Consider the following 20,695-nt stretch of genomic DNA (forward strand, 5'->3'; position numbering starts at 1 on the left):
TATCCTAAGAGGCTCTAAATCATAGTCTGTTTCTGGCTGAATATCCATAGATTACTGCCTTATTTTATCTTTAAATTTATCTATTCACTTTGAACGAACTTGGATGAAGCTTAAAAAGTTTCTGAGGATCACATATAAATTATTTCTCATGTGCTTCTTTTCTGTAAACAATGAATGAATAAAGTCATTTTGCCAGACAAACCCTGTAAAAACTGATTACCATTTCATTAATCATTGACAACAAATTAGTATTGTGAAAACAGAATGGCTGCACTCTTATGAAAATACCACGTTCCCTATCAAATCTGGAAGATGACGGATGATTTTACGTGCCTCAGTAGCTGAATGCCCAGCTTAAAGCTGAAAGCTGCAGAGCACCAGCTGGAAATCAAGGTTCTCTAGATGTAGGCAATGGATGGGTCTAATTTGTGCAGCGTGGTGGTGAGCAGGGTGGTGATGCTTGCAGTTCCTGCCACAATAAAAGGTCACTTCCCTGGCTTTGCTTATAATTATCAGTCCTCCTTACAGCCTGTCCAAAGCATCTGCCTGTGCTTTGTTCAGGCTGTCAGCTAGACTGAAATCCTTAAGCAATCTTGACTATTAATAATTAGTATTTATTCTGGATTTATTATATAAAATTATTAAGAAATTTCTATTCCAGATGTCTACACAAAGCTATTTCCCATGAATGATGCTCCCTGACAAAAAAAAAAAAAAAAGAGTGAATTAATACCACACATCTTTTATAAATAATAAGAAACTCATTCTTAAATAAAAATGCTTACATCTGCCTCTTGCTCCAGATGGTGCAATTTAGCTGCCTATGTTGGTTTTGGTTTTAAACAAATACTTAATCCACCAATTGTCATATCAAGAATTCTCCAGTTCTCACAGCTGAAGCCTAAACTGCATTGCTGCTTTAATTCTCAGAACAGGGAGTTTCCTGTCTCACAGGTCAAAAGTACAAGGAAAAAAAATATTCTTAATATTTCAGTGCAGCAGCCACACTTGTAAAATTGCCTGGTACTGTACCCTCCTGTAACTAGCAAAAAATTCAGGCAGCAAACTTAATCTAAAATTCCCACAAGGTCTGACAGTATGTAGGCAGTAAGGGCAGACCTGAAGCAACTTTTTTTTCTCCTTTTCTTCCATATCAACTGATCACCGAGTTTACATTTCTGTCCCAGCCCCTGGGAGCATCAGTTCCACCTTACAGCAAATCCTTCAACATAGCAGCTCTGTGTCCTTGCCCTGAAATGTGCCCAGGAGGAGGCAGTGGGCAGGCTGCAGCTCTCTGCCAAGGACAGACAGGTGCTGGATGCTGTTTTCCTGGGGGAACCACAGCGGAATGGCACAGCTCCTCCTGGGGAAAGCAGAAAAACCCCAGTGTGCATGGGATGTCCTGTAGGAATATAAAAAGCACAGTGTGCATGGTTTGACAAGGTCCTAGCAAAGTTATGGCCCAGATCCACCCTATGAGGAGAGGCTGCAGAGATCTTTGGATGAGATTCACCTGTTTGCTGGCATGATGAGCACAGATATCCCTCTGCTATGCCGTGCTGCGGCAGCAAGTTTTGCCTTGGAGCTTTGCTGCCAAATATCATATTTTGAAATAATACCACATTCTAAAAAGTTGTAGAGTTATTCCACTTGGATTTTTTTTTAGAATCGTACTCTTATAGTACCAAATTCTTAGACTGGTTTAAAAACTTACAGTTGTCTTGAGACTTTCATAATAAAATCAATGTGCAGTTTGAGTGAACTCATTACTAGCTAGATTAAAAACAGAGTAAGTGAATGCTTTTCCAATTATTATGTTAAAAAAGTGATTGGAAATCCCTGTTCAAGAAGCTTGTGGAAAAAAATTACAACTGCTTTCCACTATTTAAAAAACTTGAAAAACTTGAATTTATATCACTGAATTTTACTCATGGAGTAATTTTGGAGCAAGAAATAATTAGAAAGTTAAAATTTAAATGAAGATAATTTTTTATTCATTATTTCTTTGTTTCTTTACTATTGTTGACAGTTTGGGTTTTTTTTTTAATTACTTTCCATTTGATTTCTTCTTTTTTTTAATTAACGTAAGAAAAACACTCAGAATAACTTTAGCATGATTTGATTTACTTCTTCTTTAGCCAAACTGATACATACTTCTATTATGAATCTTTCTCTAAAGATAAAAATCTCTTTATTCTCATTTGTCCAGGAAAAATTGTGAGGAGGGTAGCTACAGCAAACTTATCTTGAGGGTGTGTGCTGAGTATCCAGATTTTTTTACCATAGTGGACATTTGATCTGATTTTAGCTGCAGCTACTGGCAGAGCTGTTTCAAACAGGAGTAGTCCCTGGATCCCTAAAAATAAGCAAATAAAAGCCATGGTGCTGTAGGCAACCAGCGAGCAGGAGATTTGGGATCACATTTTAGACTTAGATCTACTCTAAGCAATTTTCCTACAGCTAAAATTTCTAACCAAAACTACTGAAATGATTTAGTGGAAATCCAGTAATTCCTTGGGCTGATTGTCAGATGAGAACCATTCCTTTTAAGCAGCTCCCTGTTGAAATGAGTAGTGCAAGATAAGGGGTACTTTAGGAAACTCTTCCTGGCCACCTCGTGACTATTAGTGTCATTTTTCCACCTTTTACAGGCGGCTGGCTGTTGGAATGTGGTTTTAAAAAGGAGAACTTGCACCTCTGTGGGAGTGAAATGCAGGAAAAATCCCTTGTCAGCTCAGAGGCAGCTGCCAACTGCACAAGAGCCCTTCTTGGAAAAGGGCCTGGGTCTGACTAAGCACTAAGTCACAGTTCACACTGGAGATGCTGGCAGAACTGTGGGCATCATTTGAACTTCCTGACACTGACAGACACCTGTGCCTCTTTGCCTGGGATAATTGACTCAGCATGCCCAAACCCAAGTCAATAGCCTTTGCAAAACCAGCTTCAATTAAAATCATTCTCTCCCCTGGCTTTCCATACAGCTTACAAAGAAATGCAGCCTGTGTTGCTGTCTCTCTGTGAGATTGAGTCATCATATCCACAAACAGAGCTACACTTAGCAAAGCGCTGCCCAGCTTGGTTCAGGATGTTCATGCAACATCAAGCTACCACCATTTGGTTGATATACAGTTTTTATAGATCTGCTAGGCTATTGCTAAGCTGTCAGTTCAGACTGTTTCCTTTAGAGCTCAAAGATCTGTGACCAAAAATTACAGGGTTTTTAACTCTCCATTTCCCAACAGACTTTGACAGTGGGTCCACACCATTCTTTTTTCTGATGCACTTAAAGCACTTTCAGATGGGTGATATCTGAAGATACTGTGCAGTACCAAATTGTTCCCAGGTACAAATAGCCAATTATAATGTAACTGAGGGTTGAATAAATTCTTTACTGACCCTGGAGCTAATAAAGTGATGGCCAAAGGTGGGGGGTTCATTATCTGTATCATTACCACAGCTCATATGACTCCCATGGTAATGCCAGCAATTAGTTTGCTCAGATTGTCCATGAGAAATTTTCTGTATGAACCTAGCAAACTACATTCTCATCACTTTGTTCCAGCTATCCAAGACAGAGACATAAACACTGTGAATGACCATATATCTATTGATTATGAGCTTGGACAGACTTAACACCCACACAATAATAAGACATGTCCAAATAAGCATTAGAGTCCAAGGCAGATCAAGCATGCAGCAATTGTACCTATCAGCCTCATTAGCTAACCCTGACCATCCTTCATGCTTCACAGAAGTGCTTTCTGCATTTTAAAATATCATTAATGGGGAAAAAACGTGTTTGGGATCTCAAATTATTGCTTCTGTGTAATGTTTTTCTAATGTGTTTCTATGAGCTTTGGAGCTAGCTGTTCATCCATAATTTGGGTTGCCTTTCTAAGCCATCAGAACCACTCCTACACAGCACAATATTGTATCAGGTGTGGCTTGTGCAAAATAAAAAGTGCAACAGAGAAATGCCTAGAGGCAATTACCTTTAGAAGAAGCAGTTTTATAACTTCCACTGGTTGTCTTTGTAGAGCAGAGGATGACTTCCATTTATTCATGTTCCCATGAACTTCCAACATTAGCATCCCTCACAAGATGTGAAAAAGATTAGCATTTTCCTTTAATCCTTGTGCCTTGTTAACTGAGGAGTCACCAGCAGCAGAGGGCATTGCTCCATGTAGTTCATGAGCCTCCTTGGTAGTGAGAATGGAAAATGATGTCATAGTTGATGAAGAGACAGCAATCACTTTTCTTTTTTTAAGTTCTAATTTTTGACACCTACCTTTTCATCACAATTATAGAAGAAGTAAGCCTATCAAGAAAATGATACCAAATATTGGGAGTGAGGCATATTCAAATACTTTCTTTTATCTTTCAGGATGTATTTATTAAGATGACAGAATCCGGCCATGCAGTACTCTGTGGACACTGTGCCCTGAAATGTACAAAAGTAGCATGCAGGGACATGATTTTACTTTGTTGTTGTTGTTATTTCTGTCTGTATGTTATTTATAACACACACATGCACATATATAAAATACATATATTTATGTATGCATACACATATGTGTGTATATATATATATATATATACATGTATATATATACACACACACACATATATATATCCCCAGAATTTTTTTCAGCAGAGCAATAAATTGAGCATATCTGTGCCTTCCAGATCTCAGGCTACTGCTGTAGTTGCCAAGCTACAGATCACCAGAATTCTCAACTTTCACTGTACCCATTCCAGCTCCTGCAAAACAATATAATGTAATGATGTGAAGGGAAACATTTTTCAACAAAATTTCAGCAACCTTTAGCAGAATTGCTTCTGTATCTTTCAACATGTTGCCATAAAATAAGAGAACCTAAATACAATGGAAAGTGTTTTTCTGACATTACAAGACTGTAAATAGGACAGTGCAGCATAAAGAATGATGCACTAAAGCAGAAGTCCTACTATTATACATGAAAGTAACCCTCCTGGTCTATCTCTTTTTGTAAAAATAAACCATTCTACTGCCTGCTTTCACCATGAGATCCTGACTTCATGCCTATTTGAAGGTGTAATTTGGCAGGTTCTTTAAACTGAGATCCTGAGTGTCCATGCTTTATGAGTGCTCTCCTCAAGAGCCAGCTGCGAAAGGAAGAGGAGAGAGGAGCCTGTCAGTGAAAATAGAGTTATGGCTAAATCTGAGATACTCTGTGATATAAGTTACTGAGAAATGAAAACAATCTCACAGAACATCATTGTGCAGGCCAAATGAGCCATGAGAGATTTGGTGGGTAGAATGAAAGGTAATACACCACTGTAACAACTCCAGCAGCTTAAGGACAACCTGTGAACTGAAAGTACACACCAGCTCCAGTAAACACAAAGTCTGAATGTCAGGAGAGGTCTAACCTGCTGTCCTTTGAAACAGAAGGTGTGCTTCATCCTTTAGTAAAAGTTTGATCTCCAATAGCAGACTTTAACTTTCAATATAGGACTGTTGCTGATGCTGAAAAAAAAAAAGTACTTTACATACACATAGAAGTAAAAAACAACCCTGATTTTCCTCCTTTATTGCTGCTCAGTATCTTGCACTATAAAAAACATCAGGATGCCTTTTTCCTGAAAAAGTTTCATTGTTGACTCATTGTGGTGTTGTGAGGTCCCCAGGATGAGGTGAGAGATGAGAATTTGACTCCATGTTCTCAGAAGGCTGATTTATTATTTTATGATATTATATTTTATGATATGATATGAAATTATATTATATTATGTTATATGAAATTATATTATATGAAATTATATGATTTTATATGAAATTATATACTAAAGCTATACTAAAGAAAGAGAAGGGATACATCAGAAGGCTAGAAAGGAATGATGAAAGCTCGTGACTGATTCCTCAGAGTCCAATACAGCTGATAGTGATTAGTCATCAATAAAAAACAATTCCCATGTTTGCATAAACAATCTCCAGACCATATTCCAGAGGACCAAGGCATGGAGAAGCTGAGGCTTCTCATCTTCCCAGGAGAAGAAATCCTGGCAAAGGGATTTTTCAGAAAATATCACGGTGACAACTCATTATCTCTGCTTAATGTCTACCCCACAGACACAGTAACAGAATTCAAATGTTCACTTAAATAGAAACAACAGCATGGACATGTACTGCCAACATCACCCCTCAAAAAATTTATGCTTGAAAAAATTACTTGCAAAAAAACAACTGCACATTACTTGCTGGACAGTAAGGCGATGTCCCCAGTCTACTACTCTTAGCCCCAGCATGGAAAAAAGTAAAAATAAAGCATTTTCTAAAGCTCTGTTATAAATTAGGAGCTTCCAGACAGCTTAGAAGGGCTTGTTTGCAGGAACTCATCTCTCATAAAAGGCTTGTTGCAGCTCTAGGGAGGAGTAAAATAGCTACTGATGACATTCAAATCATGATCTGTCTTCTCAGTCATTAATTTTAAATATGATTCATACTCCATTATGCTGTGGAAACCAAAGAAATTATCCTTTATTGTGTCTAGCCATTTTTCATCACTATGTACTCATAATGACCAATTTTGTTCTTCCCTTCTGGTATGTGCTTGAAAATGTGCAAAAAATTAACCCAGATATTTGCATTTGCCTTTAATTCAGCTTCATAAGGATTTTCCAATGTAAATATATATTTATACAATATAAAAGAATTATTAGCATTCAAAATCTATAAACAACATTAGCCTTTAAATTGCTAAATATTAGGGTTCATAAATTAGAAACAAGTCCAGGTCAAACCTCAGGGAACAAGCACTATTGAGCTTTTTTCCTACTTAAACACAAATACATACAAAAATATGCATTTGCATGACTGTCTTAATCTGTGTGCATTTTAAAAGCCATTGAAATAAATTCCAATAACTGATGGGTTTTTAATATTCACACTCTGTTGCAATATCAATGGTATTTTAGTTCTTGGTTTGATTTGTTTTTTGAAAAATAGAACACAGAAAAAGATTTTGGCTTACATTTCAAAAATCCAGTTGCAATTCCTTGTTTCAGCTACATGGCTTTGGACAAATAATTTACTCTGTGACACAAAATCTCACATGTAAATTGGAAGTTTTCATTATGCATTTCCACACAAAATAGATATGCTGCATAAAGCTGTGGCACCATTTCCTTCATGTTTAATGAGAGGGTACATCCTCTGCATCCTCCTAATCTCACCCCAGGCAAGGCAAAGTTTTTCCTCCAAAGCCTGTATGAGACATTACTCTGCTGGAACTCCCACAGATCTGTATTTCCAGGGGCACAGTAGTGGAATACTATTTTTAATGTGCCTCCCCCCTCCTGCCCAGGTGCACATTCACTGAGGAGCTGCAGCAGGGAAGCACAGAGTAACTCTCCATCACTGCAGAATTACTCCAATAAATGAAATAAAATCACTGAGCTAAGTCTCACAGCACACAGTCCAGTTGGATAAATATCTGATGCATTAGGATGGAGAACTAAATAATATTTATCAGCACAAACTACTTATTAAATAATATCCCAGCATCACAGAACATGCTGGATTGGAAAGGACCCACAAGGATCTTCGAGCCCAACTCCTGGCCCTGCTCAGAACCATCCCCAAGAGTCACAACCTGTGCCTGAGAGCTTTGTCCAAACATTTTTGAACTCTGGCAGTGACTTGGGGCTGTGACAGCTGCCCTGGGAGCCTGTAAGCAGGGCATGGCATTCAGCATTTGCAAAGACAATGTCATTTTCATTCCTTCATGTCCAGCATAAGGGCTCATCAGAGGTTGCTGGTTTATAACAAAAAACAAACTAAAAAAAGCATCATTACTCTTAAAATAATATTGCTGATTGCAGGACATAATAAAGCCTGTAATCTCCTAGATTTTTTTTCCCCCAGAGTAAGGAGAATAAGGAATTACCTCTACCAGTGAGGGATAGTAAATGATATTATGCAGCTCATACAGCTTGTCACATGTGAAGCAAATCCCACACCTCCCACAATTACAAGCTTCAAAGAGGGCATTTTCAGCTTAATCACTAAGATCCAATGTTAAATTAGGTTATTGATGGATTGAAAGTAAATAGGAGATTTGGAGTGGGGAAGCCAGCACTGCAAAACCTTAAAAGTGCTACAAGAAAAGAGGATTGATGTATTTAAGTGTGGGGTGTCTGTGACAAGGTGTTGGCAGCAAGGGGGCTGCAGGGGTGACATCTGTGAGAGAAGTGCAGGAGCTGCCCTGTCCTGGACACAGCCAAATCCACAATGGATTTGTGCCATGGGACATCAACTGAACAGTGGCACTGCTGGGAAAACACTGTTAAGAAAGGAGAAAAAATGCTGGGCAAGGAGAAAAGGAACCAAAACTAGTGTGAGAAAGAGTACTGTGAGCACCAAGGTGAGAGGAGGAGGAAGAGGAGGTGCTGCAGATGATGAAGCAGCCTGTGGAGCACATAACCACACTGCAACCATTGTGGTGGAGCAGAGAGATGTGACCTGAAGCAAATGTGGCCTGAAGGAACTTTTTCCTGAAGATTTTTCCTGAAGGTTTTTCCTGATTTTTCCTGAAGGGTTATCCCCAAGAGCTGGGGCCTGTGGGAAGGACCCACTCTGGAGCTGGGATAAACTGTGAGGAGTAAGGAGAGGCAGAGAGGAATGATGATGGAGTGACCACAACCTCCATTCCCCAATCCCTCAATCTTGGAAGATCTACATAAATTCTGAGAGTGAAAAACACACAGAAACAGCATTAATCCAAAGAGTGACATCTGTAGGACCAGGTGAGAGAGCTCATGAAAAAGGCAGGAATTCTTAGAGTCATTATAAAAGTAATTTAATTAGCTTTCTCTCTATTCAGCTTTTTCAAAATGCATTTGGCAAGAGCCCTCTTTGGCAATTAAGAGATTCTAAGCCATTAATTGTTTCAAAAGTTTCATTGCCAGGAGAAAGAGATAATAAAATATGACAAAGGAGATATTCTTGAGAGAAAGGTATTGGTGGAACTGTGGAAAAGGAAAGAGTTGTGACAATATGGCATTTGGCATAATTTTTAAGTTTCTGCTTTAAATTCAAAATTGCTAAATAAAGCAAGTAGTTTATTGATTCAGTTGAAATTTTGCCACTTCTTCACAAATGATGGATTGTGTCATTTAACCATTATATGGTTTATTTTGAGAAATGGGAAACAAGCTACTGAAATAGCTTGAAATACTGAAATTTTGAAGCAAAACTGAGTTACAATTTCATTCCATGAATGTTCTCATACTATTCAGATTTTTCTTCTTGATTTTCTTTCTGTGTATATATTTGTTCCATCACAGATCTTAAATTAATTCAACTCACTTAAATTCAATGTTGTAGCTTATCATTAAAGCTTTGGTAGGCTTAGGTAATTACAGTTCTTCTGACAGTATCTTTAAGAACAGAAGGCTACTGTGTGAGGCTGCCTGGTTTGTTAGAAAATAAGAATAAGGACCAAAGAATCAATTTGGGATAGTCTCCAATACCAAGGGCAGCATCCTGATAGCTGGAAGTGCATTAATGACTGTAAGAAGCAACCAGAAATCCAGAGAAGGGGAGCAGAAATGAGCAGCCAGCATAACTTCAGCAAAGTTAAACAAACAGACAATTCAACTGAAAAGCAGAGTTTGGTTCAGCTTCCTCTGCACTATTATAGATTACACTCATTTATATCAGAGGACAACTAATCCATACTGCATTTTCCTAATGGAAATGCAAAGGCATCAAATATTGGTTACCTGATAAAGCAAAAGAAAGTTCAACTCATAAAATTTTCTATGACAATTGTTCTCATGAGTTTACATAATGCAAGCCAGTCACAATACTTACTTCCCATATCAATTTTCCACTTAACCGTGCCACATTCCTCAGAATTTTGCCTAAAATAATGCATGTTTGCAGAATTTTAAGGAAAATATCAAAGTGGCTGTTGAATTTGTCTTAAATAAATAATCCAGATCCTCACTTGAAACTGTTCTCATTTTGACTTCTGACTTGTCAGAAAGTAACTAATAATCAGACAAGCAATCTGTGCTGCCCAATTAATTGGTTGGAATATAAAAGCTCCTCATACCTTGTTCTTGTGTTGTGACATCTAACTTGCTTAAAGTCAAAAATCTTGACTGATGCCGGACGTTTTGTGCACTAAATCAATTAAAACACTACTAGAACAAGCCACAACCTGTAGAAACAAGGAAAGACAATTTAGGTGCTGAATAAAATTTCTGAACTGGAAAACAATATGAAAATTTTGTGTATCTGTTCTCATAATTTTTTCAAGAGGAAGATTTCGGATTGCAAAGCCACCAATGTATGTACACCCACTTTCACCTCGCCTGCTTTTAATCTTGTCTCAAAATCAGTGACAGAATTGAAAGGAGCACAGAGGCAACACATCGTGAACCAATACATGAAATTTAATGTCCTAAAGATATTTCAGCATTCCTGAACAATAAAACAGTGATTTAATTATAACACCTATGACCATTAAGTTATTTATGTTGCAGATATTTCCTGTGATTCTTTACAAAGCTTTAAACAACCTAAATTTAATAATCTCAGTTTATTAATTTTTGTAGTCTAAGTAATTACTTTTTTTTTTTGGAAAATAACTGAGATGACTGATGCTAAGAAATTAAAATTAATTATATAGAAGTGAATGTATGATAAAATTCAGCTATTGAAATTGCCTTAGTATTGTTAGCAGTTAAAACCCACTTCTCTCAAGTGTTCAACATATATTTCCAGAATTACTTTGGGTACTATGCCCAGTTAAAAATAATGCAGAAAATATTCTCTGAACCAGCTAAGGAAAAGATATTTGGATAGTAATTTACTAAGTGTAAGCTAGGATTCTGTCAGACTAGAAGGCCACATGCTGCAAAAATTTTGATGTACATAACCTGACATAAATGGGGCTCCAAATACCAGGAAATGCAACCAGAGCCACATTTTGCACAGGGTCAAATTCAGTAGATTTCATAAGAAAAACAGAGAACAGAATATATACTATATATATTATATATAATGGAATATACTAAAGATACCCATTACAAATTTCTTGTATTTTATTCTTTCCTTTTATACTGATCTTCCATAATGTCCACTTTTGAAACAATATTTAATTTATACATCTTCATAAAACCATGCCACCAGTTTGAAATGGTTTTGGATAAAACTTGTAAGGTAACACTATTTCAACCTTGAGCTGGCCCTGCTCCTGTTCATTGCATACTCAGCTTTGGCCTAATCCTATCTACTTTTGCATTAGTGAAAGTTTATCTGTGTCAACAAGGCAAAAGCAGAGCTTTGGTTCTTTTGCTTTCCATGCCTTACTACCAAAAAAAAACCTCTCCAAACCAAAACAAAACCCAAACAGATCAAAAATCTAACAAAAACCACCCAAATAAAGAAGCTGCCAAATTCTCTGCACCTAGGCTATTTCTCTTGCTTTTATTACTGGGTAGTGGAAATCCTTTAAGTTGCTAGAATGTTTTTTCTCAGTGAAAACATTATACACAATCTTGGGGAAAAAAAATCCCATGAGTAGTATGAGGGGTAAAAGAACCCGATTTTTTTTTTAAGGAAAAAATATGTTGCTGCAGTCCATATTATTTGTAATTTATTTTAGCCCCTAGAAAAGGGCTTAAGCTGACTTCAAAACTCTTCTATACCTTGCATGCACTGAGTCCATATAGAATCTACCATAGAGGCTAAATGAAAGCAATTTCATCTGGGTTTTCATGCTGTGTGTAACTCTTGGGCTTCTTGAGAGCCAAGGCTCTTCTAGCCTGGGAAAGGAGAGAAGCCACACTTGCCTTGAAGGCTGACCTAGAGCAGAGGCTAGACAAAGTTTAAGTGGGGATTTATTAGAAGGTCTCAATGGATTCACCTTGGGCAGCACAAGAGCCCAGCCAGGGCTACACCCAAAATGGTGACAAAATTGAAAACCTGTCATGAGGTCTCTCACTTTTTTAAATTCTGGTCCATTTGCATACTTGAGTTAATTATCCAATTACAGCTTTAGCTTATGAAGTCCCATCCTTCTTGTTTTTCTCTCTTCAGTCCACCTTATTTAGGCTCTTGGGCCTAAAATTTGGGTCATTTTTCCCCAGCTAGAGAAGGAATTGTTTTGTCTAGCTGCTGTGTGAAGAGAGCTTAGCATCCCCTAGCATGAAGCTCAGAACTACACCATAATCATGGTATTTTTTATCAGGGAATTCTGAGTGGGAAGCTTACTGAACAAGGAGTTTTTCCCTAAGTTGTTGCTAAGGTTCTTTCCCTTTAACAGAGTGTTGGAAGGTCACAGCATAAAGAAATTAAGATCAAGCTGTCAGTTTCTGATGAGTCTCCTGCATACACTAAGAAAAAAAGAGTCATTTTCTGTGTATATTTGGGGGGTATAACCCGGCATTTTCTTACCAGGCTACTCAGTTTTAAAGGAGATATCAGTTAAGCAAAATCTTACTACTCATACATGTATATTTTTAACCATAAAAAGGAGCCCTTATAAATTTTGCTACATGACAGAGGCTAAAGAACTAAAGTTTCTGGGTTTAGTATGTGCCTGGCACATTTGCTGCTCTGTGTGCTGCAGGTCCTATGGATCACTGGATCAATCCCAACTCCCATGCCAGTCTATTACCTTCTGTTGGAAACAACTGGCATATTCTGACCTCCTTAAATACTGATCTAAGTCCCACTTACCCTTTCCCCCTCCACAAATAGACTCCTGTGCACCAGAATGACAACACCATAAAGATTTGTATATGCATACATATGGATTTAAATGTAATCTCTATAAAAGCAGTAGAGCGTTTGCCTTTATTCAGCTTTAAGCAGAAATTCAATAATAAAGTGGCAAATATCTGTGTATTGCTCTTGGCAGTACTAAAAATAAGTCATTTGGATTAAACATTTTCAAGTAGAACATTTTATAACTTAAATAATATTATTTTTATTCAAGATCCCATTTGCTTTAATGCAATTTGTCTGAGATCAAGTACTAATTTCTGTTCCAGGCATAGCCTGGGGAAGATAAAAATATTAAATACAATTCTTTGTGGGTATTAAAAAATCATCTTGCCTTTTACTTAGATTATCACCACCAGTGAGGCCTAGGTACTGATAGCATTTATAAAATATGTATGAGAAAAATACCAAAAGTGTTATGTAACAGGCTAGAATATATTCTAGATAGGTAGCTATTGAATTGTAGCCAGAATAGTAAAATATTTTCAGGTTCTCATTTTCTTAACTGTTGGAGTCTTTTGGTCAAATAAATTGTTTTCTTATATCTAACAAAAATCTTTGCAGTAACTGTTAAATCGGAAGTTTAATTAAAGTTGCTAAACTGAAAAGCTCTACTAATTGAAAATGTTAAATACAGAGTAGTCCAAAAGTATGAATGAGGAATAAATTACAAATGAAAGGACTGACAAGTAAGGAACCCATATGGGTAGTTTGATGTTTACAAATTGGATCTTAATATAATATGTAATTTTGCCTTCATTTTTATCTTTATTGCCTCCATGTAATGTGAAAGTAGTGCCTGCATTCTCACTCTGCCAAATGCAAGCCAAACACCTTCTGCAGAACTTATTTCTGACAAATTTAAACAAAACCTGTTGAAAACTGGTCTCAAATTCCCACCTTCTGTTTAACACTCTGTTGAACATTTATAGCTCTCTAGTGAAACTTAAGAACAAAAAGAGTATTGGTAATTCTTTCTTCTAGTCTATCAAAGTCTGGGTTTCCTCTACAGAATGAAAATACCAGGGGTTTTGCACAGTTTCTAAACATATTGGACTCCATGTCTTGTATGAGTTACCTGTTTGTTTCTGATTGGTAAAATGCCAAACTGATTTTTAATTGCAGCCTTGAAAATTAGAAATGGGCAGTGGGAAAATAAGTGAAACAAATCATCTATTGAGGAAAGCTGAGGGCAGTTCTAAAGTTCAAGAAGCTTTTCAGAAAGGAAGAATGAATATTATCGTTGTGAGAAATGCTTAATCTGGGTGTCTGCAGTTAAACCTTGAGGAGTTTAGCTGGAAGAATTAAGGGCCATATGCTCAGAAAACTGTAGGGAAAAATAATATGGGGAAAGGTTAAAATCTTAACATAAATTATGGGCTTTAATAAAAATTACCATATTTTTTTTTATGATCAGGTATAACCGACTGCTATGGCAGGTAGTAAAACAAAAATGAAAAGACTTGTTTCTTCTCTCAGTATCTGGTTGCACCAGAGCTCTGCAAAAAAAACCATATGTGTCTTTGAACTGAGTTAAATTCTGTGTGAAATAAAGCAGTTTTGCTTTCAAAGTCTCTGTTCCCTAGATAAGAGTACTGTATTCAGGCCAGTTTGCTTTGTTCAATGGTATTGAAAAATTTAGTCCAAATTTCAGACTCACCCTCACCTTTTATGATCTCTTCTATTGTTTTTTTTTTAATTGCATATTTTCATTACAAAAATAATCAAACATATTTATGATTACAAAAGTGCAATATGGTCCTTAAACCATATAAGTAAATCTTTTATGAGTTGTAGTTTAGATTACCCCTTGTCTGGGAAAAAACTTTTCTAGAAAAATACTGCATTAGTGTAGTCATTAACAGCAATTACATCGATTTCTTTTGCTAAGTCTTTAAAAGTTCCCTTTTTTTTCCCCTCCCAAAATTGACTAAATAGATGAAGCAAAAGGGAGCAAAGGGTCTAACTTGTTAAAGATACTTGAAAATCTCAGTTGGTGTTCCTCAAAATCATTAGATGCTTAAATTCTTTAAGGAATCTGAATAGTTCTTTCTACAAACATCTATAACTGATTTGATGTGTAGGAATAGTTTCAGTGCAGTTTCTGTATAGAGCTGTTTTCATAAGCACACATGGCCAAAGCTCTGCCTTTCAAATCTCCCACATTTTTAACAGATTCCTCGACTTTCTTGTTGTGAAATTGCTAAAAGAAGCTTCTACTAGTGAGGCTCATTTTTCCATTGGCAGGGAAATAACCCTACACTGTTATTAGGAATATTCATTGCACTGAGCAAATTTCTCATTTGTATTGCTGAAGTCATAGTCAAGATCTTGTTTTTTCATAAATGTTCAGAAAACTAGAATGATTTTTTTTTCCCCCCTGGGCATCACATATACATAATATAATACACCTTATATATAAAAAAAATACAACTTATATAAAATTATACACCTTATATAAAGAAAAATATAGTTTCCTTTTCATTGCAAATCAGCCAACCAAATTCTGGCCTGTAATTTTGTAACATTATGATATCATGAAGATTTTCACAGAGGGAAAAAAAATTGGAGCTGTTAGACTTTACACATAATGGTATTATGGTATTATTACAATACATGCATCAAACATATATACTTAGTAGTATCGTACCAGACAGAGTAGGAATTAATTGTGAAATTGCAAAATATTTTCCAAAAGACCCAGTATTTCTATGTTTACAGGATTTAGTTCAAATGACACTAGCCTTGGCTTCTATGAATCTTATTAGTAAATCCTGGTCTTTGAAGAATTGTCCTGAATTTTTCAATTGGGCTTGACTCGCTTAGGGTTTGAAAGTATCATCTTTTCTGCTAGTTGCAAAAACGGATTCTAACGTTTAAAGAGCAGAACTCTAGCAGAGATGAAGAGGAAAGTAGAGATAGAAGCCAGTTGAATCCTTTTTTTTTCTGGATACAAACAAACATTGAAGGAGCTGTGTGAAACACCTCCAAACAAATGTATCTTAAGGTCTATTTCAGATTATCAAGTACTCCGCTCTTTTGTTACCTGTGATGCTCTGAAAACACAAAAAAATGAAGAATTGGTGATGATGACAAGTACGTCCTGTGAATAAGTAGCTCTCTCAGAGCACTGCCAAGATCTAAAAATGGCCAGATTGTGGAAGCTGCAGGCTGTCTGCTTTGTAGATGACAGGTATCCTGAAGAGAACAAAGTCAAACACTGCACCACATGTAGGCCAGAGATATGACATTGCTGGAGATGTTGTGCACATTTTGTGACTCTGACAACTGCAGTGATAGCAGAATGGAGTACAGAAATTATAGATGTGTATGCACATTTGTTTCAGGGAAAATTTTCAGCAATACTAACTTAACAAGATGATAATTCAACTTACTGTAGAGGTCTCTCTTCCCCATTTTACAAATATCCCATAATTATATGTTTGCATATTTTTTATGACACATAAATGTGAATTATTTATTTATACAGTTTTGTTCAGTAGAACTAAGAAGTTTGAGTTTTGCAGGCTCAAGAAATAACCCCCCCAAAGGAAAAATATTAAATCTCTTTTTAAACTGCAGCATAAGAAATAATCTTTATGACAGAAGATATTTCTAGCCAAAACACCTTTTGAGAAATAGTTTTGTAAAAAAAAAATATTAGGAAGTGATAGGACAGTGTAATCAAGATGTTCCCAGTCCTTTGTGATCACACTGGTTGAACAGAGAGGATGATTAGCATCCAAGAATTAATAAAGGAAGATAAAGAGTAAAACAAGGAGTTCTTATGCCCTGCTACTTTCACATTATTTATTGTTGGAATCCAGAGAAAGATAATCATAAATGGGCATAACCCATTTTGAGTGACCTTCATTTTGCTGATGACATTAATCAGTAAAAGAAAGACATGGTTTTGTTTAAAAAAGGCACACTTGTTAATATTCCAGCTATATTTTTTATAAACTTCAAGACATTTTACTTATCCAGAAAATGATAGGTGCTGTAGCAGTGACATCGGGCATAAGGTGATCTTAAGGAACAAATGTCCTTCAAAAACTGGAAATACTTATGGCTGCAGAAGCATGATCAACACTGACACAATAATGGCAATTTCCAATGCCCTCTCTCCTTTAGAGATAGTTTTGAAACACCCCAACAGTGAGGAACTTTTCTAGAATGCACTGCTCTTATCAGGAAAGTCCTCCTAATAAATTGAAAAGAACTGTCACTGTTTTCTAGAAGCCTAAGGAGTGCAGACAAGCTGAGCACATCAGAGGTGAAACTTGAACACAGTTCTATGGCAACTTCCAAAACAGCTTCAGCCTGAAAAAGAAAATAATAGGGGAGCTGACTGAAATCAGACATAAAAGTAAGGAAAAAGCCTTCATCATCACCAGGAAGATCAAAAATCCAAGCCCAGAATACCCAGTGACATGTGGTGCATAGTTTTGATTGAACACAAGGTGTAAGCACAGACATTTTGGAAACACTGCATGACTTTCTGTTTTAAACAGGATAAAAAGAGGTCACCCAAGTGTGGATTACATTTTTACTTCTGACTGTTGGTTGATCTCTCCTTATAATCTGAATAAGATCAGAGATTAAAAACATAACACTTCTAATATCACTAATAAAGGGTGATATTTACTAAATGCATGTAATAAGAACTGCAGAATAAAATGGTTATTTTCCAGTCTGAAATTGTCAACAGGATTTTGGAAACAGTTTACTCAAGTAGTCAGTAGGAAACCAAACATTACCATGGTGACTACCGCCTTACAGATGCAATAATTTGTATACTCTTTAAATGGACTTTTAAATCGTCATTTAATTTAAAAGTCTCTCTCGCTATTTTGTCCTATCTCAAAAAAAAAAACAAACTTAAGAACTGAAAGCATTAATTCTATTAATATTTTATGCAATTAAGGCTGCCATCTTCCTAGAGTGTACAAATTCAAATTCTAATGCTTACCTAATCTTTGGGTAGAAGAATTAGAATTGAGTTGGACATGGCAGTGATGCCACAGTTCTGGACCATTGGCAGTGAAGTTTTTGGAACACTGTGATCTTGTGAGAGGTTTCAAGGCACGCACAGAGCAACTCACAAGGTGTGAGTGAGACTGAGGCCATTCTGGCCCTTTTGAAGGTGGCTCATCTCATCTTCTATACCATAGAAACATAGAATGGTTTGGGTTGGAAGAGACTTGAAAAATAATTCAGTTCCAACTCCCCTGTCATGGGCAGGGGCACCTTCCACTAGACCAGGCTGCTCAGAGCCCCATCCAACCTGGCCTTGAACACTGCCAGAAATGAGGCATCCACAGTTCCTCCAGGCAACTTGGGACTTTTCTGTAGGTCAGGATATATCTTTAACAGCCTTAACAGCACTGTCATTGTTACTAGAGTTGGAGCCAGGATAATATCTTCAATCATCTCCATGTTTCAATCTAAAAGTTATTTCTCCTGGTTCACATTTTCAACTACAATGCTCCCTGCAAGCTCTCAACAAAGTGTTCCTAGCCTGAGATCAACTTCCTGCTTCATGTCTGCTTAAAGGGTTTCCTGACTTACCTTTTTTCAGTATCCCAGCTGTGCTGAGGGTGTCACCTGCTCTGACAGCCACAGGTACAAGCATTTGCTGCACTTTCTTGATTCGGGTTTCAACTTCTAGTAACAAGGGTAAGATCCTCAGGCCTTAGGTGCATGGGGAACAACTTGCATTACCTTATATATAAACTATAAGAGGAATGCACAACTTGAAAAAAAAAAAACCAACAAAAAAACCCCCACAAAACCAGAATGGATAACATGCAAGTTAAAAGCCATTCATGAAGAAGCAGTGGATGATTTATATCAGGGTTCTATCTGTTTGCCATCTAAACCAGCAGGAGAGCTGTAATTGGTACACAAAGGAAAGAGAAACAGTTCTGAGAATAACAAAAGTGTAACAAAGAAAAAAGAAAAATTATAGTGTTAAAAAAATCTCATTTTAATAAGAATGTGCAAAGTTCTGGAAACAGAATTGGGCTTTTAGCAGGGGAGTCAGCAAGCTGAATTTAAATGTTAATTTTGATCTGTACTGCAGAATGCATTAGGCAATGAAGGCTAGATACAATTTTTTGTAGCAACTGTCCTGTCAAATGGTGTTAATTATATCCTAATTAGTTTACAACCCTGTAGCTAGTCCATCTTACAAACAATTAGCTGAGAGATTTTCTTAGCCTAGCATTTGATATGAGAACAATAATTTCTATATTTTCTTCCTACTGTCCCTTTCATTTCTTTCCCCATTTGCAGCTTAGGAACAAAACCTAAAGGGTATAAACATCCTGAGTACATAAATGACATAAAAGAACTCAACTTACCAAATGGTAGCCTTTTTCTCCAAGCCAAGTTAGCACTATTATTTCTCAGATCACAGCATCTGTGATTGATGTGCATTATAAAAGTACATTTTGTGCAGGTATCAGTTAAATTTTATAGTGCTAATGATGGAAAAAATCTGATTCAGTACTTTGTGTGGGTCTGAGAGACATGAAGAACAGCATAATATTCCTTATGATAAATTAATCTCTTCCATTGTTTTATCATCAATTGTCCATTGATATTTCAAATTCACAGAGTCAACATTTTAATAGCATTGTACTGTGTTGTACAACAGCTTTTGGGCATTATTTACGGAGAGAAACATTTCTGCAAACACATATAAGACATCACAAAATAAACTTTCAGAAGCAATTGCTTTAGGCTGGAATCTGACACAGGGAAATAAACTTATCCACAGTAAAACAAATTTAGTAGGCATTTCACTCAGGATAAATTTGGCCTTCTGTTTTAAGATCGGAGCAAGAGTTATTTTAACTTAAAAATTAAATACAGCTCTTGACAGGATATTCTGGGTGAGAATGCAGATGCTTTGTGATGACCTCTTTTGCCAAAGCAGACTCAAAAGAGAATGGGCACTACCTGTGATGTGCCAACTGCTGATGCTGTGAGCAAAGACTAAGGACAGAGCAGTCATAACCTTCCAGAGTCAAGGTCAGAATTTAATTTGTGCTCAGAACTGACTGGCACCATCACGAGTACACACTCCCAAATCAAGCTTTAAAAATATATTGTTCTGATCAAGAGAAAAAGTAGTTAGAAGAGAATTAACAAAACCGTGGAAGGAGAATGTCTTTTAAAGCTAATGATAATTATTCAAGTATATTTTGGGACAGAGATAAAAATAAAACGTGGTCACAATTGCTGATGCAATTTTGTAATTACAAGTTCTTCATCTTCACTAGAAGACTTTTTCTGATATATCCTGAGGTATCATTTGTGGTTTTATTCAATGTAATCCCATTAGCAACACACAATCAGCCTGGATCACAGGACGTCCTTTATAGGTGCAAACCATGTTAGTGAGTCAGGGTTGGCTACAAAACAGAAATTCCAGATTTAAACCAGTCCTCTTGCATGTTGGCCACTGCCAATAATTGGGCCAAAATATTTGTGATTGCAGTTGATATTGATATAAAGAACAAACAGCTTGTGGTTTCTCTAATTAACAAACTGATTTTGTGTCGATTTAATAATATATACAGTGAAACTCATTGTGCATCTCTTAGCTGCAAAAAGTTCTTGAGAAAATAATTCCCTCATCTTTACTTTGTTTTAGTGACATCTCTCCTAAAAAGATAAGTGAAACAATAGAGTTAAGATCTTGATGGATGTGTGCTTTCATTTTTCCTTGTGTCAGAACAAACTTTTGGATTCCTTAATTAATTTTTTTTACTATTTGCAAAATATTACAGGTTATAAATTGACAGTAAATTCCATTTACAACAACTCCAACTGCATTATACACTGTAGCAGCTTCCTTGGAATTCTGCAATCTGCAATGTCAATAACGTCTAAATTAAGGTGTTTAAT

The 20,695-nt window shown here is 36.5% G+C and overlaps 1 long non-coding RNA gene across 1 annotated transcript in view; it reads right to left on the minus strand.

Annotated features, from left to right (window-relative positions):
• Nucleotides 1-3,810: 3,810 nt before the first annotated feature.
• Nucleotides 3,811-20,695, minus strand: part of LOC139593219 (uncharacterized) — an 85,307-nt gene continuing 68,422 nt past the window's right edge. The window contains exons 2-3 of the long non-coding RNA XR_011680219.1: nucleotides 5,413-5,509; nucleotides 3,811-4,199 (exon numbers count right to left, since the gene is read on the minus strand). This is a non-coding gene — a long non-coding RNA (uncharacterized lncRNA). The remainder of the gene's footprint in view (nucleotides 4,200-5,412; nucleotides 5,510-20,695) is intronic.

The sequence above is a fragment of the Agelaius tricolor genome, unplaced genomic scaffold (genome assembly GCF_023055355.1).
Source record: "Agelaius tricolor isolate 1412-34295 unplaced genomic scaffold, bAgeTri1.0.p SCAF_9, whole genome shotgun sequence".
Taxonomy (NCBI): domain Eukaryota; kingdom Metazoa; phylum Chordata; class Aves; order Passeriformes; family Icteridae; genus Agelaius; species Agelaius tricolor.